Source organism: Bufo bufo, chromosome 2, assembly GCF_905171765.1.
Source record: "Bufo bufo chromosome 2, aBufBuf1.1, whole genome shotgun sequence".
NCBI classification, from domain to species: Eukaryota; Metazoa; Chordata; class Amphibia; order Anura; family Bufonidae; genus Bufo; species Bufo bufo.
The window spans coordinates 753,078,326-753,102,877 of record NC_053390.1 but is presented as its reverse complement, the minus strand read 5'-3'; positions in this window follow the sequence as shown (position 1 = coordinate 753,102,877).

Below are 24,552 nucleotides of genomic sequence, written 5' to 3'. Positions count from 1 at the left end.
GGCCACAGAGTGGCAAGGTGATATAGTGTGGAGATGGCAGCAACAGCAGCAACAGCAGAATGATAACACAGAGTGGCTAGATGACATAGTGTGGACATGGCAGCATCAGGAGGCCACAGAGTGGCAAGGTGACATAGTGTGGAGATGGCAGCAACAGCAGCAGCAGCATGATACCATAGACTGGCAAGGTGACATAGTGTGGACATGGCAGCATCAGGAGGCCACAAAGTGGCACGGTGACATAGTGTGAGATGGCAGCATCAGAAGGCCACAGAGTGGCATGGTGACATAGTATGGACATGGCAGCAACAGCAGCAGCAGCATGATACCACAGAGTGGCACTGTGACATATTGTGGAGATGGATGTTCTAATCTGAGGCATCAGGCATTGGTGGGTAGAAATCCTGGCTGATCCATGCCCGATACATCTTGACAAAGGTGAGTCTCTCCACATTTTGGGTGGACAGGCGAGTTCTCCTTAAGGTAACTATAGCCCCCGCTGCACTAAACACCCGCTCTGATGCCACACTACTGGAACTACTTTTTCAGGGCAAACTCGGCCAGTTGCGGCCACAAATCCAGTTTGGCTGCCCAGTAGTCCAGCGGATCTTCTATGACAGCTGGCAGGGTGCTGTCAAAGTATGCCACCACCTGCTGTTTCAGGTTCTGCTCCAGGTCTACCTGCTGCTGCTGGTGAGTAGTTTCTTCACTATGCTGGTGAAGAAAGCTGCTCATCAGTGACTCTAGACTCAGGCTACTGGTGCTGCTGTCAATTGCGACGAAGTCAAAGATCCAGTCAACCAATCAAGAACCACTGGGTTGCTGGTCAAGACACGACCTATAGCTGACATGTGGACCTGAGGCCTCGGGAAGAAACCCCTGCTGCCACGCCCCTTATTCTGCTGCGATTTGTGCCTGCGCCAGAATCATTTATGCCTCTGACACTCCCCTGTGCAGGGCCTGGCACTTCTCTGTCTGACATACTTTTAGCTGAACTAAATAAATTAAATGCAAATAAAAAAAATATCTAAAAGCGCCAAATATATTTTAATTTTTTTACTGGGATAGGCAACTAAACGTTTTAACGATAAATAACAGCAAAAGTGAACTGCATATATATTTCTCGTATTGGACTAAAATAGGCTAATAAACTATTTCTAAGTAAATAATAGAAAAAGTGAACTGCGAATATGTTTCTCTTTTTCTCTAGAAATATGACAATAAACGCTTTTAGCGCAAATAGCACCAAATGTGAACTGCGTTTATTTTTCTCATATTGTAGTGAAATATGACAAGAAACATTTTTAGCGCAAATAACAGCAAATATGAACAGTCTATTTTTCTCTTTTTCTCTAGAAATATGGCAATAAATGGTTTTAGCGCAAATAATAACAAAAGTGACCTGCGTAAATATTTCTCGTATTGTATTGAAATAGGCCACAAAATGATATCAGCGCAGTTAACAGCAAAAGTGACCTGCATATATATTTATCTTTTTCCACAGATAAAAAACACTAAAGGCTTTTCAACATAGCACTTGCACCCCAATAACTAATTGCTGGAATGACAGAGCTGTATTATGAGACTATCTGGATCCCCAAGTAATGTTTCCCTGCCCTTGTAAATCGCTTTTTTTCACAATGAGGATCTTTCTATGACTCTCCCTATCATCTGCACACGTCTCTCCCTGCCTGTGAAATGATTCCTCTCACTATCCTTTCCCTGCACTAGTAAATCGCTTTTTCTTTTTTTTTACAATTAGTTTTTCTTTCACTCTCCATAGCGCCCGCATACACGTCTGTCCCTGAACAAAGTACGATAGTGAATGGCAGACTCTAAGATGGCCGCCGTATTTATTGGGCTGTGACATCACCGGGCTGGCTGGCTGGCTGCTGATTGGCTGCATGCATGGCATTATGGGTCATCTCGCCTTCCCAGAGTTCCTTGTCCCATGTCTTCACACGTGTAGCCGCCATTGTAGCCGGCTAGTAGCCATGTTAGGAAAAATTGTGATTCGTTACATGGAAATCACTGACCTGTGAATAAGGCTTTAGAATATAAACCTCACTGGAGACAGCAAGTGAAGATAATGTCTGTAAGAATGCTGTAGCATATCTCATAACTATATAAGTGCCAGAAACAATGAGCAGTTTGTAATGGCCTAACAATCTTCTAAACCACCACCAGAGAAATACATTATGCCCATAGTTTGCCTGAATGTTTTGTTTCTGTGCTGAATTCTTTTATCACATGCTCAGTAGAAGGTGATACATGTCTGAAAGCTGGGCGACTCTACTGCTGGGACCTTAACTGATCAGTAGATCAGGGGTCCTTAGCCACCCTTTACTTCTCACTGCATAGGAGAAGTTTGAATGGAGCAGAAGCACGTACCACAACTCTTTGTTTAATAGCTATAGAGACGACTGAAACAGCTGAGTGATCTGCTTGGTTGTCTCTATCAGTCCATAAATGAGGTGTCAACACACACATGACCATTAGTCCACTCAGATTTCAAATATTTAACTTATTATGAGCAAAGGGGATAAAAGTCAATTGTGGGAAAACCAATTTAATCCTAAAGTGTGAGATTTTATTTTAACACAATTTAATACATAAAAAAACATCTGTTCATGTAGTGAACCTTGTGCCATTACAATTCCCATGTTCAGTAATGTGATTTCCTTACTCTGATACTTAACTGGGTACAAGTAGAGCAGAACCCAAGAGGCTCAGTCAGTGATTAAAGAAGTTGGAAAAGAAAATGATGACCCCATTTGCAAGTGGGCCTGGGAATATTTCCAAATTTATCTTTCATATTGCCAACCCTCAATAGTAAATAAGCTTTCTCTACTTGAATAAATAGTATGTACTTGTTGTCGGTGATAAATTATATTTTTGAGAAAAATATCATTTAGAAATTAGGCATGGGCAATATTTTTGTATAAGTGGAAAATGTAATCTATAAAAACTGTGGATTTTATACAAAGAAACTGTGAAACAGCTTTCTTGAAATAAAGCTTCTAAAAAAATAACAAAAACACTACAGAGAACAATGTCTTCTGAGAAAATGTTATCCTAGTCAACTGCAGCACAGGGAAGAAAAACTTTCATAGAAAAGCTTTCTGATGCTTCTTCGGGACACAACTTTTTAGAGGTCATGCAATGTTATGATACTTCTCCATAAAGAAATGTCAAATTGAACCAGCACAAAAAATAATTTCCAAAAATAACGGTGGATTGCACAAAATAGCATTTAATTTGTACAGTTGTCTCAGAGAATAGTTGATAATTAGGAACTAGAGGAACAAAAGAATACTATCATGGTAAAAAAAAAAAGCTCAGAACAGAATTATTATAGTGTACAGTATACAGAGGGTGTGGTTGCTTATTTAAAGGGGTTGACCACTTTCTGCTTACTTTTTGACAAATATGTACATATGTTAAGATGAGTATATGGCACTCACTAATAAAGTATTTTTTGATATTCTGCACCATTTTCAATATTTCATAAGGCATGCTCCCTTGTTGGCCAAGTCCTTTGTGCTATCCTCATATAGATGTCGTCTATACAATGACTACTAATAAAATGTCATGTGACCATGCAAATCACCTCCATGTGTTATCTCCTGCATTTAACACTAAACCCCCAACAGTGCAGGTGCAGAGTATTCGAACAGAGGAGACCACATGGGAGTGATTTGCCTAGTCACATGACACTCTGTAAGCAGACATTTTATAGAGGAGATCTCTGTAAGGATATCACCAAAGACTTGGCCAACAAGGGGGCATGCCTTATGAAATATTGAAAATGGTGCATAATTTTATAGTAAGTTCCATATAGTTATCTTACAAACACAATGGTCAACGGTAACAAGAAGGGGTCCACCCCCATTAACGTACACACCACCATACTGTTACCTAAATGCTTTATATATATATGTGTATTAACCTTCATCTACATTGTACATTCCCAGACTCCTACCTTTCTACTATTTTTCATTTTTATAAAGTATAAGCAGTGAAGCATTTTTGAGGACCACCCAAAATTGCATTGAAAGAAACTCTTCTAGAGGTTGATTTTCTTAAATAAAAGGACAAGTATGCATAAAATATGGTGGAACTGAAACTCTGTTATGGGATATCTGGTCTGAATATGGGGTTGGTCTTCTCAAATGAGATGGTCGTTAGGGTAGTTTTCACTGTGTCTCATAATCAGGTCTGTGCTAATTCCCAATATAGCAGGGATAAGTATTCTACAAGATTTAGTGTCAGCATGCGCAAACACTGGCACAAAGTCTTTAACAGATTAAAAGGGTCCAGGCCCAATACAGAACCATGCACAACTGTTAACGTGAGCTTATTATATAATAAACAGCTACTATTTGTCTTGTCACTTATCTCTAGTTCAAAAACCCATAATTTAAGGCAGATAAAAAATTCTGAACATAAAACCATATCGCATTGACATCAATGTGGTCATTAGTGCCAAATCATACATAAATCCTACAACTACATTCCTTACACAATTAGTACATCCATACAATGTCCAATTAATGGTCCCTTTAAACCATGGACCGACAATCTGACACTTTATTGGCTAGAGCCTTTGTAGAAATTTTCGTTCCCAATAATTGCCCTGCTTAAAAGGTGGTGGTGGTAGCGATCACCTGATGAAAGAGTAAACACTTATTAATTGGGTGTTCATTAGTGATGATTGAACACCAAAGTATAATGGAAGTTAATGGAGACAACCAGGCACCCCCTGCTCTGAAGAGGGGAGGGTGCCTGGTCCATTGGCAAAGGTCAGAAAGTGACAGAAACACCACCGAAATGAATCGGGAACTCCATGGGGACGATGTCTGGATGCATCTTGAACTCCCAGGTCGCTGCTCAGAACCATGTTGTTCAAATTGTACGCCACTTTTACAGACTGACAAAAATACTCACAAAACATCCCCCAAAAAAATCTATTTTACATGATAAATTATTAGAAGGCATTCTTTCCTGTATATTCAATTATATCTGTAAAGAATAAATCAAGGCAACAATTCTTTACAGATATACCATGACCTGGATAAATGAGAACCTTCGCAGATGTATATTCAATTGTATATAAAGTGCAAGTGCTGCAAAAAATTACAAGCAAGAGGCACTCCGAAACAGCCTGTATTTCATATAAAGGAGGGCCTCATTCACACTGTGATACAATTGTTCAGGTGGTAGGACTCCTACACTCATAAAGCCTATGCACTAAGTAAAAGGGCTGCCAAAAATTACAAGGAACTGGCACTCCAATACACCCTTTGTTACACATAAAGGAGTGCATCATACACACCCTTGAAAAATGATGATTGATGGCCTGCTGGTGACCCTCAAAAACATTTGGAGCAAGGGCCTGCTGATCTGACCATCTAAAACCTTAGGGACGAGGGCCTGCTGCTGCATTGGTGACTCTAGATAACCTCTGGGCGATTGCACGGCGACGATCCATTTTGATGTCTGCCCTATCTGCATTCGATGTTCTTTTCTGTGCCTACCCTGATGATCACAGGTAACAGGGAATCAGGGTTCCATGCTGGAGAGGGAGCTTGAGAAAGGGATACCACATCCAAGGGAGGTCAATGGCTGAAATCTGATTGGGTGGAGAGGGTGGGTCAAGTTATTAAAGCAGAAACATTCAAGGAAGGCAGCAGGCGCGCTGCAATTACACACTCCCGACTCGGGGAGGTAGTGACAATAAATAACAATACAGGACTCTTAAGATGCCCTGTTATTGGAATGAGTAATAAAAAATTACAGAGAATGTCACTGGGGTATTTTGGATGAGGAAACATTACACAGTAGTGGCCCTGCTGCTGCTTTGTTGACTCTAGATAACTTCTGCCTGATCGCACGTCCCTATGACGTCCACAATCCATTTGGATATCTTCCCTATCAACATTCGATGTTCTTTTATGCGCCTACCATGGTGATCACCGGCTACTACTTCAAAGCAAGGCAGCATGAGTTGCGGGCCTGCATTTGAGCTGAACCAGTAAAAGATTTTAGGTGCGGGCCTGCTGGTGAGCTGAGGTGGAATCAACAAACCCAACTTGAATTTGATGGCTGCATTAATCTGCAGGTGACCGTGATACAGCTCCACAGATTGTTTCCATCTGCATCTTTCTAAGCAATCTGTGGCCTCAGTCTTTTATCTAGACTCAGTCATTGTGCCACTATGTGGCCTCCTCATGCTGCCACAGATTTTTATCACCATGCTGCTGCTGATGCTGCTTAAAAGGCCTTAAACTGATCACCAGGCCCACAATTTAATTAAGGTTTTGTAATCGATAAACCCAAATTGCTTTTGTGGGCTGCATCAGTGGCGTAGCTTAAATTGACTGGGCCCCACAGCAAATTTTTGAATGGGGCTGCATCCCACAGTAATTTGTTAGCGACCCCTTCCTTTCATGCCGACAACATTCCTGTGGCTAGTAAAGATCGATCTCTCAGACCAGGGCCGGCTGCTGTTCCATCAGTTTTATACACTGTCTATACTGTCACTGTATCTAATTTCATTGTGTAATACTGTTGAGGGGGCCCTGACCAAATCCTTTAGTCCTCCTCCTCCTGGATTGGCCCCTTCTGAGTCAGGGCCCCAAAGCTGCAGCTTCCCCCTATAGCTACGGCCCTGGTCTGCATTAATCTGCAGGTGACGGTGATTCATCTCCACAGATTGATTCCATCTGCATCTTTCTAAGCAATCTGTGGCCTCAGTCATTTATCCAGACTCAGTCATTGTGGCACTTTGTGGCCTCCTCATGCTGCCATCTCCACACCATGTCACCTTGCCAGTGCCACTCATTTTTCTCACCGTGCTGCTGCTGATTTTTTAGAAACAAAAGTAAAAAATCGATTTTATAGGAAAAATTGATTGAAAGCATTCTTTCCTGTATATTTACTTGTATATAAAGTGCAAGTCCTGCCAAAAATTACAATGAAGAGGCATTCCGATACAACCTGTATAACACATAAATGAGGGCCTCATTCACATTGAGTTGCGGGCCAGCAGGTGAGCTGACCAAGTAAAAGATTTTAGGTGCGGGCCTGCTGGTGAGCTGACCCTGTAAAACATTATATTCGAGGGTCTGCTGCTGAACTGACCCTGTAAAACATTATATGCGAGTGCCTGCTGCTGAGCTGACACTATAAAATATTATATGCGATGACCTGCTGCTGAGCTGACCCTCTAAAACATTAGGGGCGAGGGCCTTCTGCTGAGCTGATGCTCTAAAACATTATATGTGAGGGCCTGCTGCTGAGCTCACCCTCTAAAACATTAGGGGCGAGGGACTGCTAATGAGCTGACCCTCTAAAACATTAGGGGTCAGGGCCTGCTGGTGAGCTGACCCTCTTAAAAAATGTAAGTTGAGGTTCCTGCAGTTGAGCTGACCCTATAAAAAAAAAACAGAGTGGAGGGAATATAGACAATCTGGAAGAGGAGGAGGAGGATGAGAACACAAGATTCGACCATATACTCTTTTTTTTGTGGTGGAAAAGGTGCATGGTAATACACTACAGTAGACTGAGTACATTATAAATGATAGATTGAAATTGCCTTTATGTTCATCATCAGCTCAGCTCTCCTCTGGTGGAGTTGAGAAGTCAGGGGCAATTCAGACCTTGTTCATTTTTATCTGAGTCAACCTGTCAGCATTGCCAGTGGAAAAGCGGATACGCATATCTGTTATAATGCCACCAGCAGCACTAAATACACGCTCAGACAAAACGCTAGTGGCAGGGCAGGCCAGCACCTCCAAGGCTTAGAGCGCAAGTTCGTGCCACATGTCCAGCTTGGACACCCAGTAGTTGTAAGGCACTGAGGGATCATTTAGGATGCTGACGCGGTCTGCTATGTATTCCTTCACCATCTTCCAAAACTTTTCCCTCCCTATACCACTAGGCCGCACTTAAGGGTGAGATTGCTGGCGGGGTGTCATGAAAGTGTCCCATACCTTGGAGAGTGTTGCCCTGCCTTTATTGGAACTGCTGTGTGTTCCCGTTGTCTCTCTTCCTCAGTTGCCTAGGGAAGTACAGACTCTGCCGCCAACGTTGTTAGATGGAAAATTCTGGAGCAATTTTCCAACAATGCTCTTCTGGGATTGCACCATTTTGATCGTCCTCTCCACCAGAGAAATGAGAGATGAGAAGTTCTTTTTGTAACGGGGGTCGAGAAGGGTGAACACCCAGTAATCCGTGTTATCTAAAATGCGTATAACCCAAGGGTTGCTGGAAAGGCAGCCTAACATGAAGTCAGCCATGTGTGCCAGAGTACCAACAGGCAAGACGTTGATGTCGACATCAGGATGACTGTCACTACCAGAGCTTTGAGACGTTCTCACAGCTCTGTTTCTCCACCCCTGTGATGATGTCACTACTAGAGCTTGGAGGAGTTCTCACTGCTCTGTTTCTCCACCCCTGTGATGAGCTCTTTACTTTCTGTTTCCTTCCTCCCAGCTGTTCCTCCTGCGTTTGATTTCCCTGCCTTTAAATCACCCCTCCTCCTTTTGTAGTGTGTGGATTATATTTCTCATTTGAGTTGTAGCTCTTGCTTGAGTATCTTCCCTTGTATGCTATCCTTTTACTAGACCTGTGTTCTGCTGCAGCAAGTACTCCGGATATTGCCAGCCTGTCTTTGGATCCGTCTTCACTGCGGCTGCAGCTCCTTCAGCTAAGTGTGCAGACATTGTAGTGTATCTGTGTGTTTTCTGACTGGATCCGAGGCGACCACGGTTCCCTCCATATACTGAGCAGGGCACCGGTGGCCGTGCCCCTTCCACTATTGTAGGGGTTACAGTGGTCATCAGTCTTAGGTACGCGGGCATGCCTCGTTCCACCATTTGGATCCGGGCATGGGCTTAGCAGCATAGGGAGAGCTTTGAGGGTCTGACAGGGGTCACCCTTTATCCTCCCTAGTTTGGGTCCGGTCAGTAGCTCTATTTTCTGTGCATGATCTTGTTGCTCACATACAGCCGTGACATTATAATCCACCAAAACCGTCTTTTTTGACATGGATCCGCTTTCTGGCCTGGTTGACCGCATGCAGGGTCTTTCTTTGGAGGTAGCGGATCTCCGTCAATCTATGACTCAGCTTCAAGCATTGGGCTCTGCCCTGGCCCATGGAGTCTGTTGCGAGCCAAAGGTCTCACTTCCGGAAACGTTCTCCGGGGGCAGTGAGAGTTTTGTTCACTTCAGAGAGGCATGCAAACTCCATTTTTGCTTGTGTCCCCATTCCTCTGGTAATCAGGAGCAGAGGGTGAGGATTGTCATCTCCCTGCTCAGGGGTAATGCTCAGACTTGGGCTTTTTCGCTGCCATCAGGGGATCCCTCCCTTCCATCCGTGGAAGGATTTTTTGTGGCCCTGGGGCAGATATATGATGACCCGGATCGTGTTGCTCTGGCCGAATCTAACTTACGTTTTTTATGCCAGAGCAAACTGTCTGCGGAGCTTTATTGTTCTGAATTTCGGAGATGGGCAGCTGATTCAAGTTGGAATGATGCTGCACTCCGGAGTCAGTTCTGTCATGGTCTCTCAGAGAGATTGAAAGATGCGTTTGCTTTCCATGAGAGACCAACGTCCTTAGAGTCTGCCATGTCATTGGCGGTACGCCTTGACAGGCGTCTAAGAGAAAGAAACGAGACCTCTCTGTCCAGCCATTGTCAGTCTAGGGGCAGTGGTGCGGACTCATTCAGTGTGCAGGGGCCTCATCCTGTCTCGCTCCCCTCTGAGGAGGAGCCCATGCAGCTAGGTCGACTTGCCCCTGATAAAAGAGGATTTAGTCCTCAGAGTATGGTGTGTTTTTGTTGTGGCGGCATAGGTCATTTGGCAAATGTTTGTCCGTCTAGGAGATTCTTGAACTGTACTAAGAGCAATAATAAGAGAAAAACCTCAAAAGGTAAATCATCAAACTCTGCTTCATCTGCTACTTTGGGCAAAGTTGATGTAGGAATTGATGCTTTTCCTCTGACCTGCAGTTCCTGTTTTCTCCTGTCTGCCAGGGTGGCGCTAGAGAGCAAAGTCATTTCTTGTGAGATTTTTGTTGATAGTGGAGCAGCCGTCAATCTTATTGACACTCAATTTGTAGCCATGCATGGTTTTCAGGTTTGCACATTAGAAAAGGATATACCTGTTTTTGCTATTGACTCTGCTCCACTCTCACAGAGATCTCTGAAGGGCATTGTTCACAATATCCGGTTAGCTATAGGTGACACTCATGTGGAGGATTTATCTTGTTTTGTCCTTAACGGATTGCCTTCTCCTCTAGTTTTGGGGTTACCCTGGCTCACTAGACATAACCCTACTATTGATTGGCAAGGAAGGCAAATAAATGAGTGGAGTGACTTTTGTAGAGAGAATTGTCTTACAGCGACTTTTGCAGAGGTGTCTACTAAAACTGTGCCATCATTTCTCTCTGATTTCTCGGACGTGTTTTCCGAGAGCGGTGTTCAGGAGCTACCTCCTCACCGGGAGTTTGACTGTCCCATTAACCTCATTCCCGGCGCCTAGCTGCCAAAAGCTCGCCTCTACAATCTCTCACAACCGGAAAGAATCGCAATGCAAACCTATACCTCCGAGAGTCTCGATAAGGGGTATATTCGTCCCTCAAAATCACCTGTTGCCGCTGGTTTTTTTTTTGTTAAAAAAAAAGATGGCTCTCTGAGACCTTGCCTAGATTTTAGGGAGCTGAACCGTATCACGATTCGCGATCCCTATCCCCTTCCTCTGATCCTGGACCTCTTCAACCAAATTGTTGGGGCCAAGGTTTTTTCCAAATTGGATTTGAGAGGCGCGTACAACCTGGTCAGGGTCAGAGAGGGGGATGAATGGAAAACGGCCTTTAATACCCCTAACGGGCATTTCGAGAATCTCGTTATGCCTTTCGGCCTGATGAATGCTCCGGCCGTCTTTCAGCATTTTGTTAACAGTATTTTCTACCATTTAATGGGGAAATTTGTATTGGTGTATCTTGATGATATTTTGATTTTTTCCCCTGATGTTCAGACCCATCAGGATCATCTTTTTCAGGTTCTGCAGATTCTGCGGGAAAATAAATTGTACGCCAAGCTGGAGAAATGTCTTTTTATGGTATCGGAGATTCAATTTCTGTGTTTTCTCCTCTCTGCTTCTGGTTTTCGCATGGATCCGGAGAAGGTCTGTGCTGTACTTGAGTGGGAGCTTCCTGAGAATCAGAAGGCATTGATGCGCTTTCTGGGTTTTGCGAACTATTACAGAAAGTTCATTTTGAATTATTCCTCTGTTGTCAAACCCCTCACTGACATGACAAAAAAGGGGGCAGATTTTTCCTCTTGGTCGGAGGAGGCGCTTGCAGCTTTTTCTAAGATTAAAGAGAGTTTTTGCATCTGCTCCCATCTTGGTGCATCCCGATGTTTCCTTACCTTTTATTGTTGAGGTGGATGCTTCCGAGGTGGGTGTGGGTGCGGTTTTGTCCCAGGGCCCTTCTCCTGCCAAATGGCGACCCTGTGCCTTTTTCTCTAAAAAACTCTCCCCGGCAGAGAAAAACTATGATGTGGGAGATAGGGAGTTGTTGGCCATCAAGTTGGCTTTCGAGGAATGGCGCCATTGGTTGGAGGGGGCCAGGCACCCTATCACCGTTTTTACCGACCATAAGAATCTGGCATACTTGGAGTCGGCCAGGCGTATGAATCCGAGACAGGCCAGATGGTCTCTTTTCTTCTCCAGATTCAATTTTGTCGTTACATTCCGCCCTGGGATCAAAAATGTGAAGGCTGATGCTCTCTCTCGCTGTTTTCCGGGAGGAGGAAACTCCGAGGACCCGGGTCCCATTTTGGCGGAGGGGGTAGTTGTTTCTGCTCTATATTCTGATTTGGAGGCCGAGGTCCAGGCTGCCCAGACTGAGGCACCTGCCCGTTGTCCTTCTGGGAAGTTGTTTGTGCCTCCTGAGCTACGTCACAAACTCTTCAAGAAGCATCATGATACTGTTCTTGCTGGTCACCCCGGGAGCAGAGCCACGGTAGATCTCATTGCTCGGAGATTTTGGTGGCCGGCTCTTCGTAAGTCGGTGGAGGGTTTTGTGGCTGCTTGTGAGACGTGCACTCGCGCTAAGGTCCCTCGTTCACGGCCTTCAGGTTCCCTTCTCCCGTTACCCATACCTTCCCGTCCTTGGACACAACTGTCCATGGACTTTATCATGGATCTTCCTCGTTCCTCAGGGAAGTCGGTGATCCTGGTGGTGGTGGACCGTTTTAGCAAGATGTCTCATTTCGTACCTTTCCCTGGTTTACCCAATGCTAAAACGTTGGCGCAAGCTTTTGTCGACCATATTGTTAAATTGCATGGCATTCCCTCTGATATTGTTTCCGATAGAGGCACGCAGTTTGTGTCCAGATTCTGGAAGGCTTTCTGTTCTCGCCTGGGGGTTCGGCTGTCCTTCTCTTCTGCTTTTCACCCGCTGTCGAATGGTCAGACTGAGCGCCTCAATCAGAATCTGGAGACATATTTGCGCTGTTTTGTGGCAGAGAACCAAGAGGATTGGTGTTCATTTCTCCCTCTTGCTGAGTTTGCTCTGAACAACCGTCGTCAGGAATCTTCTGATAAGTCACCATTCTTTGGTGCATATGGGTTCCATCCGCAGTTTGGGACATTCTCGGGAGGGGCTCTTTCTGGTTTACCTGAGGAGGAGAGATTTTCCTCGTCTTTGTCTACCATTTGGCAAAAGATTCAGAGTAATCTTAGAAAGATGAGTGAGAAGTATAAGCGTGTGGCTGATAAGAGACGTGTGCCTGGTCCGGACCTGAATGTGGGTGATCTGGTGTGGTTGTCTACAAGAAATATTAAACTGAAGGTTCCCTCCTGGAAATTGGGTCCCAAGTTTATTGGGCCTTATAAAATCTTGTCAGTCATCAATCCTGTTGCCTTCCGTCTTGATCTTCCACGGGTTTGGAAGATACATAATGTATTTCACAGATCTCTCTTAAAACCATATGTCCAGCCCACGGTACCCTCCTCTTTGCCTCCTCCTCCGATTTTGGTTGATGGCAATCTGGAGTTTGAGGTTTCCAGAATTGTGGACTCTCGCATTGTCCGCGGTTCTCTTCAGTACCTCGTTCATTGGAAGGGTTATGGTCCTGAGGAGAGGATGTGGGTTCCGGTGTTGGACATTAAAGCCACTCGCCTCATCAGGGCATTTCATAGGGCTCATCCTGAGAAGGTGGGTCCTGGGTGTCCGGAGTCCACCCGTAGAGGGGGGGGTACTGTCACTACCAGAGCTTTGAGACGTTCTCACAGCTCTGTTTCTCCACCCCTGTGATGATGTCACTACTAGAGCTTGGAGGAGTTCTCACTGCTCTGTTTCTCCGCCCCTGTGATGAGCTCTTTACTTTCTGTTTCCTTCCTCCCAGCTGTTCCTCCTGTGTTTGATTTCCCTGCCTTTAAATCACCCCTCCTCCTTTTGTAGTGTGTGGATTATATTTCTCATTTGAGTTGTAGCTCTTGCTTGAGTATCTTCCCTTGTATGCTATCCTTTCACTGGACCTGTGTTCTGCTGCAGCAAGTACTCCGGATATTGCCAGCCTGTCTTTGGATCCGTCTTCACTGCGCCTGCAGCTCCTTTAGCTAAGTGTGCAGACATTGTAGTGTATCTGTGTGTTTTCTGACTGGATCCGAGGCGACCACGGTTCCCTCCATATACTGAGCAGGGCACCGGTGGCCGTGCCCCTTCCACTATTGTAGCGGTTACAGTGGTCATCAGTCTTAGGTACGCGGGCATGCCTCGTTCCACCATTTGGATCCGGGCATGGGCTTAGCAGCATAGGGAGAGCTTTGAGGGTCTGACAGGGGTCACCCTTTATCCTCCCTAGTTTGGGTCCGGTCAGTAGCTCTATTTTCTGTGCATGCTCTTGTTGCTCACATACAGCCGTGACAATGACTCTCCATCTCCTCATCCTCCGCCTCCTACTCCTCTTCTGCCCATCTATGCTGAACAGATGGAATTAAAGTTCCATGGGTACTACCCTCTGTAGCAGAGGCAACTTTCTCCAGCTCCTCCTCTTCCACCTTTTCATGGTCCAATTCGCGCTGAGAAGACAAACTGAAGGTGGGCTGGCTATCACCCTGTGTAATGTCCTCCCCATTTTCTCGTCTTCCACATTCACAGTGTCGTTCTTAATTGTGAGCAGCGATCATTTGAGTAGACACCAGGCGCGTACATACAGGGGTCGCAGTGGTCGAAGTTGCGACCGGGCCCGGCACCGCCTGTGGACCCCTGCAGTAGTGTTGTACCCAAGGCAGCTGAAGCCCGCAGCCCCACCGCAAATGATTTTAAAAGTTTTAATAGTATATGGACGGTCGGGCCCCGGCCTCTGTGTCTGGCCGGCAGTACAGCACTGCGCACTCGCAGTTAGTAACTTACGCGGCGGCCCCTCCTCCACCCATCCAGGGCTGCTGCCAGTGCCTTGCTCCAGACCTGTGACCCTCGCGCCAGGTCTCGCGGAATCACGCTGGTTGACGGGATGACGCGACCGACGCACGCCAGAAGACGGGATTATGAGCAAGACGGCGGGAGCAGAGCAGGTTCAGAGTAGGTAATTTTTTATTTTAATTTTTGTATGTGTCGGCTCATAACACAGGGAGTATCTGGCAGTGCGGCAGAGTGGCAGCACTGCACTGGCATCGCAGCAAATCCTTTATAGGGGCCCGAGCCCAGGGGCAAATTTTATGAAATATTTGTCAAAATGCAAAAAATGACAAAAATTAAATATATACAGAGGGGGTAAAAAATGGAATACATACACAGGGGACAAATGGAATATATACAGAGGGGGCAAAATGGATATACACTGCTCAAAAAAATAAAGGGAACACTTAAACAACACAATGTAACTCCAAGTCAATCACACTTCTGTGAAATCAAACTGTCCACTTAGGAAGCAACACTGAGTGACAATCAATTTCACATGCTGTTGTGCAAATGGGATAGACAACAGGTGGAAATTATAGGCAATTAGCAAGACACCCCCAATAAAGGAGTGGTTCTGCAGGTAGTGACCTGACCACTTCTCTGTTCCTATGCTTCCTGGCTGATGTTTTGGTCACTTTTGAATGCTGGCGGTGCTTTCACTCTAGTGGTAGCATGAGACGGAGTCTACAACCCACACAAGTGGCTCAGGTAGTGCAGCTTATCCAGGATGGCACATCAATGCGAGCTGTGGCAAGAAGGTTTGCTGTGTCTGTCAGCGTAGTGTCCAGAGCATGGAGGCGCTACCAGGAGACAGGCCAATACATCAGGAGACGTGGAGGAGGCCGTAGGAGGGCAACAACCCAGCAGCAGGACCGCTACCTCCGCCTTTGTGCAAGGAGGAACATGATGAGCACTGCCAGAGCCCTGCAAAATGACCTCCAGCAGGCCACAAATGTGCATGTGTCTGCTCAAACGGTCAGAAACAGACTCCATGAGGGTGATATGAGGGCCTGACGTCCACAGGTGGGGGTTGTGCTTACAGCCCAACATCGTGCAGGACTTTTGGCATTTGCCAGAAAACACCAAGATTGGCAAATTCGCCACTGGCGCCCTGTGCTCTTCACAGATGAAAGCAGGTTCACACTGAGCACATGTGACAGACGTGACAGAGTCTGGAGACGCTGTGGAGAACATTCTGCTGCCTGCAACATCCTCCAGCATGACCGGTTTGGCATTGGGTCAGTAATGGTGTGGGGTGGCATTTCTTTGGAGGGCCGCACAGCCCTCCATGTGCTCGCCAGAGGTAGCCTGACTGCCATTTGGTAACGAGATGAGATCCTCAGACCCCTTGTGAGACCATATGCTGGTGCGGTTGGCCCTGGGTTCCTCCTAATGCAAGACAATGCTAGACCTCATGTGGCTGGAGTGTGTCAGCAGTTCCTGCAAGACGAAGGCATTGATGCTATGGACTGGCCCGCCCGTTCCCCAGACCTGAATCCAATTGAGCACATCTGGGACATCACGTCTCGCTCTATCCACCAACGTCACGTTGCACCACAGACTGTCCAGGAGTTGGCAGATGCTTTAGTCCAGGTCTGGGAGGAGATCCCTCAGGAGACCGTTCGCCACCTCATCAGGAGCATGCACAGGCGTTGTAGGGAGGTCATACAGGCACGTGGAGGCCACACACACTACTGAGCCTCATTTTGACTTGTTTTAAGGACATTACATCAAAGTTGGATCAGCCTGTAGTGTGTTTTTCCACTTTAATTTTGAGGGTGACTCTAAATCCAGACCTCCATGGGTTAAAAAATGTGATTTCCATTTTTTTTTTTTTGTGTGATTTTGTTGTCAGCACATTCAACTATGTAAAGAACAAAGTATTTCAGAAGAATATTTAATTAATTCAGATCTAAGATGTGTTATTTTTGTGTTCCCTTTATTTTTTTGAGCAGTGTATATATATATATATATATATATATATATATATATATATATATATATATATATAGCAAAAAAACCACTGGCAGCACCACCCTGGATAGTGTGGAAAAATAGACGGGTGCAATGTCCAAGTATGGTAAAAAGGTGCTTACCCACATGAAGGCACGTTTAAACAATCACTGGTTCTCTATTAGACAAAAAAGAAAAGATGGTAAAAAGGTGCTTACCCACATGAAGGCACGTTTAAACAATCACTGGTTCTCTATTAGACAAAAAAGAAAAGATCTGCCCGTTCCTAAACACTTTGTTGAAGCCAACCACAAGGAGAAGGATTTAAAATTTATGTTAGTGGACCAGATCACTCTGTCTAGAAGGGGAGGAGACAGGACATTGGCTCTCAAACAACGGGAGCTGAGATGGATCCATCGTCTCAACACACTGAGACCTCATGGTCTCAATGTTGATTTTAAGTGGAGTGTAATATAGGATGGGGCTATTTGCTATTCTCTCTTGTTTCTCTCCCTGTTATGCCCTGGTGTATGTGAATTTTCATTGGTGTCATCAATTATGTAACCAATTTGTTTCATATAGATGTACAGTTCTACTGTTTTATTGCTTATACATTCTTTTTTCTTTCTCCAGATTATTGTTGCTCCATTGGCGGTGTCCGTGGACGGTGTGCGTCCTCTTCTTCGTCTTTGTGTTGAGATTATGGTGATGGGGGAGATCCTTGGGGTGCATCTACATTGTTTATGCTATATAATATGTGGATCAACTGTAATTATATTGTTTGTTTGGAGTGGTGGTTTTTCCTTTTTTTTTACTCTATTCTATAGACTTAGGGGTCGGTTGTTGGGTTTGGGTCCTGTGGCATGGACGTGTCTCTGATCCCATACCCTCAATGGACCTGGGGTCTTTGCCGTGAGAGCGGCGTGACCCTTTTGCCCCCGTCCTGTTGTCTTATAATATGAGTATGGCACAGGTCATGAAGGTGTTCTTCCCAGTGCTGACATACTCTAACAAGCCACGTTCACTCCTATCTTTAAATTATATATACAGTGACCCGGTGGGGAGGTAATTGGCCCCCTTCTATTTGTTTATTTACCTCTATGTTGCTGTGCCTGCTGTGTCTCTCTCCCCTCGTCAGTATTTCTTCCCCCTCCCCCTGCCGGTCCTTGTTCCCAATTGTCCGTGTCTGTCTTTTGTTTGGTGCGGGCCTCTGCGCACGTTGCTGGGCTTGCTGTTGCCGGCACAACAATGCTTTTATGGTTGCCTGGCGACGCACGTCCAGCTTCATGGGCGGGGTTCTATGCACACAGGTGATATGACATTATGCTGATGAACTTGATTATAGTCAATTAATTCACAGTTATGCTGTCACTATGATTAATATGTGTGTGTACACTGTATTGCACTATGTAGAACATCATGTTATGTAAATTATCAGGTCATATAAATCACATCAGTTTTTATATATTGTATATTGCACTATCTACGTTATTACACTCAGTATTAGGGATGAGCGAACCCGAACTGTATAGTTCGGGTTCGTACCGAATTTTGGGGTGTCCGTGACACGGACCCGAACCCGAACATTTTCGTAAAAGTCCGTGTTCGGGTTCGGTATTCGGCGCTTTCTTGGCGCTTTTTGAAAGGCTGCAAAGCAGCCAATCAACAAGCGTCATACTACTTGGCCCAAGAGGCCATCACAGCCATGCCTACTATTGGCATGGCTGTGATTGGCCAGTGCAGCATGTGACCCAGCCTCTATTTAAGCTGGAGTCACATAGCGCCGCACGTCACTCTGCTATGATCAGTGTAGGGAGAGGTTGCAGCTGCGACGTTAGGGCGAGATTAGGCAGATTAACTCCTCCAAAAGACTTCATTCTGTGATCGATCTGCAGCTGTGGATCATTGAAGTGCTATTATTGACTTGCTCACTTTTTTGAGGCTGCCCAGAGCGTTTTTAGATCACTTTTTTTCTGGGGTGATCGGCGGCCATTTTGTGACTTGTGGTGCGCCAGCACAAGCTATCACCAAGTGTATTTAACCATTGATAGTGTGGTTATTTTGTGCTATATCCTACATCAGCTGCAGGCTGAGCCTGTGTCACCGAAGTGCATTTAACCATCATTAGTCTGGTTACTTTTTGGCCATATACTACATCAGCTGCAGGCTGAGCCTGTGTCACCCAAGTGCATTTAACCATCAACAGTCTGATTATTTTTTGGCCATATACTACATCTGGTGCAGGCTGAGCCTGTTCCACCCAAGTGCATTTAACCATCAACAGTCTGATTATTTTTTGGCCATATACTACATCTGGTGCAGGCTGAGCCTGTGTCACCCAAGTGCATTTAACCATCAACAGTCTGATTATTTTTTGGCCATATACTACATCTGGTGCAGGCTGAGCCTGTGTCACCCAAGTGCATTTAACCATCAACAGTGTGGTTATTTTTTTGCCATATATTACATCAGGGGCAAGTTGAGCCTGTCACCCAGCGCCTAAAAAATAGACTTGACATTTCTATTCAACCAAATCTGTACTGTTTTAGTTGGTCAAGTTATTTGTAGTGACCGTAAAAGCACACTTTTTTTTCTGGGTTGAAAAACTATTCCCAAATTTGCCATTCTCAAAATAACTAGTTTCTGGTATTTGAGGCCTACTTGAAATCTATCCCAAAAAGGATATCTTACATTGAAGGTGCTGATAGTGTCATTCAGAAAAACCTAAGACACACGCTAGCGTGCAGATAGAAGTCTGATTCTGTGATTAAACCTATACCTGTCACACAGCGCAAAGAAAAACAGGTCTCACATCTCTATTCAACCAAATCTGCACTGTTTTAGCTGGTCAAGTTATTTGTACACTGCGTGCAGAATTATTAGGCAAATTAGTATTTTGACCACATCATCCTCTTTATGCATGTTGTCTTACTCCAAGCTGTATAGGCTCGAAAGCCTACTACCAATTAAGCATATTAGGTGATGTGCATCTCTGTAATGAGAAGGGGTGTGGTCTAATGACATCAACACCCTATATCAGGTGTGCATAATTATTAGGCAACTTCCTTTCCTTTGGCAAAATGGGTCAAAAGAAGGACTTGACAGGCTCAGAAAAGTCAAAAATAGTAAGATATCTTGCAGAGGGATGCAGCACTCTTAAAATTGCAAAGCTTCTAAAGCGTGATCATCGAACAATCAAGCGTTTCATTCAAAATAGTCAACAGGGTCGCAAGAAGCGTGTGGAAAAACCAAGGCGCAAAATAACTGCCCATGAACTGAGAAAAGTCAAGCGTGCAGCTGCCAAGATGCCACTTGCCACCAGTTTGGCCATATTTCAGAGCTGCAACATCACTGGAGTGCCCAAAAGCACAAGGTGTGCAATACTCAGAGACATGGCCAAGGTAAGAAAGGCTGAAAGACGACCACCACTGAACACGACACACAAGCTGAAACATCAAGACTGGGCCAAGAAATATCTCAAGACTGATTTTTCTAAGGTTTTATGGACTGATGAAATGAGAGTGAGTCTTGATGGGCCAGATGGATGGGCCCGTGGCTGGATTGGTAAAGGGCAGAGAGCTCCAGTCCGACTCAGACGCCAGCAAGGTGGAGGTGGAGTACTGGTTTGGGCTGGTATCATCAAAGATGAGCTTGTAGGGCCTTTTCGGGCTGAGGATGGAGTCAAGCTCAACTCCCAGTCCTACTGCCAGTTTCTGGAAGACACCTTCTTCAAGCAGTGGTACAGGAAGAAGTCTGCATCCTTCAAGAAAAACATGATTTTCATGCAGGACAATGCTCCATCACACGCGTCCAAGTACTCCACAACGTGGCTGGCAAGAAAGGGTATAAAATAAGAAAATCTAATGACATGGCCTCCTTGTTCACCTGATCTGAACCCCATTGAGAACCTGTGGTCCATCATCAAATGTGAGATTTACAAGGAGGGAAAACAGTACACCTCTCTGAACAGTGTCTGGGAGGCTGTGGTTGCTGCTGCACGCAATGTTGATGGTGAACAGATTAAAACACTGACAGAATCCATGGATGGCAGGCTTTTGAGTGTCCTTGCAAAGAAAGGTGGCTATATTGGTCACTGATTTGTTTTTGTTTTGTTTTTGAATGTCAGAAATGTATATTTGTGAATGTTGAGATGTTATATTGGTTTCACTGGTAAAAATAAATAATTGAAATGGGTATATATTTGTTTTTTGTTAAGTTGCCTAATAATTATGCACAGTAATAGTCACCTGCACACACAGATATCCCCCTAAAATAGCTAAAACTAAAAACAAACTAAAAACTACTTCCAAAAATATTCAGCTTTGATATTAATGAGTTTTTTGGGTTCATTGAGAACATGGTTGTTGTTCAATAATAAAATTAATCCTCAAAAATAAAACTTGCCTAATAATTCTGCACTCCCTGTAGTGACCGTAAAAGCACACTTTTTGTTCTGTGTTGAAAAACCATTCCCAAATTTGCCATTCTCAAAATAACTAGTTTCTGGTATTTGAGGCCTACTTGAAATCTATCCCAAAAAGGATATCTTACATTGAAGGTACTGATAGTGTCATTCAGAAAAACCTTAGACACACGCTAGCGTGCAGATAGAAGTCTGATTCTGTGATTAAACCTATACCTGTCACACAGCGCAAAAAAAAACAGGTCTCACATCTCTATTCAACCAAATCTGCACTGTTTTAGCTGGTCAAGTTATTTGTAGTGACCGTAAAAGCACACTTTTTGTTCTGTGTTGAAAAACCATTCCCAAATTTGCCATTCTCAAAATAACTAGTTTCTGGTATTTGAGGCCTACTTGAAATCTATCCCAAAAAGAATATCTTACATTGAAGGTACTGATAGTGTCATTCAGAAAAACCTAAGACACACGCTAGCGTGCTGATAGAAGTCTGATTCAATGATTAAACCTATACCTGTCACACAGCGCAAAAAAAAACAGGCCTCACATCTCTATTTAACCAAATCTGTACTGTTTTAGCTGGTCAAGTTATTTGTAGTGACCGTAAAAGCACACTTTTTTTTCTGGGTTGAAAAACTATTCCCAAATTTGCCATTCTCAAAATAACTAGTTTCTGGTATTTGAGGCCTACTTAAAATCTATCCCAAAAAGAATATCTTACATTGAAGGTACTGATAGTGTCATTCAGAAAAACCTAAGACACACGCTAGCGTGCAGATAGAAGTCTGATTCTGAGATTAAACCTTAACCTGTCACACAGTGCAAAAAAAAACAGGTCTCCCATTTCTATTCAAGCAAATCTGTACTGTTTTATCTGGTCAAGTTATTTGTAGCGACCGTAAAAGCTCTATTTTTTTTCTGGGTTGAAAAACTATTCCCAAATTTGCCATTCTCAAAATAACTAGTTTCTGGTATTTGAGGCCTACTTGAAATCTATCCCAAAAAGAATATCTTACATTGAAGGTACTGATAGTGTCATTCAGAAAAACCTAAGACACACGCTACCGTGCAGATAGAAGTCTGATTCTGAGATTAAACCTTAACCTGTCACACAGTGCAAAAAAAAAACAGGTCTCACATTTCTATTCAAGCAAATCTGTACTGTTTAATCTGGTCAAGTTATTTGTAGCGACCGTAAAAGCCCTTTTTTTTTCTGGGTTGAAAAACTATTCCCAAATTTGCCATTCTCAAAATAACTAGTTTCTGGTATTTGAGGCCTACTTGAAATCTATCCCAAAAAGAATATCTTACATTGAAGGTACTGATAGTGTCATTCAGAAAAACCTAAGACACACGCTAGCGTGCAGATAGAAGTCTGATTCTGAGATTAAACCTTAACCTGTCACACAGTGCAAAAAAAAAACAGGTCTCAAATTTCTATTCAATGGTCTGCCGGGTGTTCACTCCAAGGTCATGGAAGTCATGCCTGCGGCCACCCCGTTCTCCGAGGGATATGTCCTGAAATCCAGCTGAAAGCTGCAGAACATCAGTCGGAGGTCTCTCCACTACTGGCGGGCCTCTCTGGCGCCCTCTTCCCACAAGCAAAGGCTCGGCTGGTGGCTGCTGGGGTCTTTCAATGCGTCTAGGTTCTTGAGCCTCTTGCTCCTGTCCAGGCTGTCCTTGGCTGGGCTGCCCCCTGGCACATGCTCTTCCGCGGGCTCTGGCTCGTCCACTCATCTTCTATTCCTGAGAGGATATAAACCGCTAATAAGGTCAATCTGCCGCCTAGCAGCTCCGCCGTGGCACAATCACCTCAGAACTCGCACACTGGTGACTTTAGGTATCTTCACTGGTCACTTTGAGCAGAATGATGACATCCGAGTCACGGCACCAAATGTAACCCTCTTTTCCTTGCACCATCTGCGACACCTCCAGCTTTCACACTCACTCGGTCACCAGCTCCTCCAGGCATAAACTCTAAGTGGACTCTAAGGGACGACACTCAGGTCTTCTGTGGTTTAAAGCTTTATTGAGATGGAGTGCACTTGGCTGGAGCCTGTAATACAACAGGGAAACACTGCCACTATGTGGTATACAGCCAGGTCACCAGCCCACCTATATCATAACAGGCAGTCATTATATTACATTCCCACATACATGTTACAGGATATAACAAAGCATACAGAAAAATGAACAAGAGAAAATCATTTACAAAGATATTGCAGCAGGGTGACCTGGAATACAGCATGTCTTGCAGCCATTTTAGGAAGAACACATGTCTCTTTAACTGTACATCATCTACTCAGCCTAGCATGTGCTGCAGGGTTTAAAGGCTGCTAAAAAAACATACAGTCACCTCTTTACATTCTACAGAACTATTATGGGTATATATTATAACTTTTTACAATAGATAAATGAACTTTAGCTTTAGAGAACTTAGACAGAGATCCTACCTCCTTCACAGTAAATGTCTGCACTGAGGAGACCAAACCAAGTAGCAGAATACACAGGGGGCTTTCTGGAAGAGTCCACTGTAAAGACTCTGTCTGTTAAAACTTTCCTCAGTTATCTAATAGCACATTTGAAGAGGTTTATTTAGCATGTCCTGACTCTCTGCTAACAGCTTATGAATATATGGAACTATATTTAACAAGTGATCATTGCTGCAGCTCCTGTATATTGGTATGACCCTATTGCAAACCTGCAGACTGGATATTTGGTGAAACTTCATGTGGTTCATATCGACTGTACTACACCACTGACTTGGTGCCTGGGCCTAAATATGTGACAGTGGCCTGTTCCAGTGGTGGGTGACGTGATGCCTGATTCTCTGCTATGACATGAAGACTGATTCTGCGCTGACATAAGGCCAGATTCTCTGTTACGGGACCTCTCTCCTCTGCCTGGGTGCCTGGGCCTAAATGTGTGACAGTGGCCTGTTCCAGTGGTGGGTGACGTGATGCCTGATTCTCTGCTATGACATGAAGACAGATTCTGTGCTGACATAAGGCCAGATTCTCTGTTACGGGACCTCTCTCCTCTGCCTGGGCCTAAATGTGTGACAGTGGCCTGTTCCAGTGGTGGGTGACGTGAATCCTGATTCTCTGCTATGACATGAAGACTGATTCTGCGCTGACATAAGGCCAGATTCTCTGTTACGGGACCTCTCTCCTCTGCCTGGGTGCCTGGGCCTAAATGTGTGACAGTGGCCTGTTCCAGTGGTGGGTGACGTGATGCCTGATTCTCTGCTATGACATGAAGACAGATTCTGTGCTGACATAAGGCCAGATTCTCTGTTACGGGACCTCTCTCCTCTGCCTGGGTGCCTGGGCCTAAATGTGTGACAGTGGCCTGTTCCAGTGGTGGGTGACGTGAAGCCTGATTCTCTGCTATGACATGAAGACAGATTCTGTGCTGACATAAGGCCAGATTCTCTGTTACGGACCTCTCTCCTCTGCCTGGGTGCCTGGGCCTAAATGTGTGACAGTGGCCTGTTCCAGTGGTGGATGACGTGATGCCTGATTCTCTGCTATGACATGAAGACAGATTCTGTGCTGACATAAGGCCAGATTCTCTGTTACAGGACCTCTCTCCTCTGTCTGGGTGCCGGGGCCTAAATGTGTGACAGTGGCCTGTTCCAGTGGTGGGTGACGTGAAGCCTGATTCTCTGCTATGACATGAAGACAGATTCTGTGCTGACAT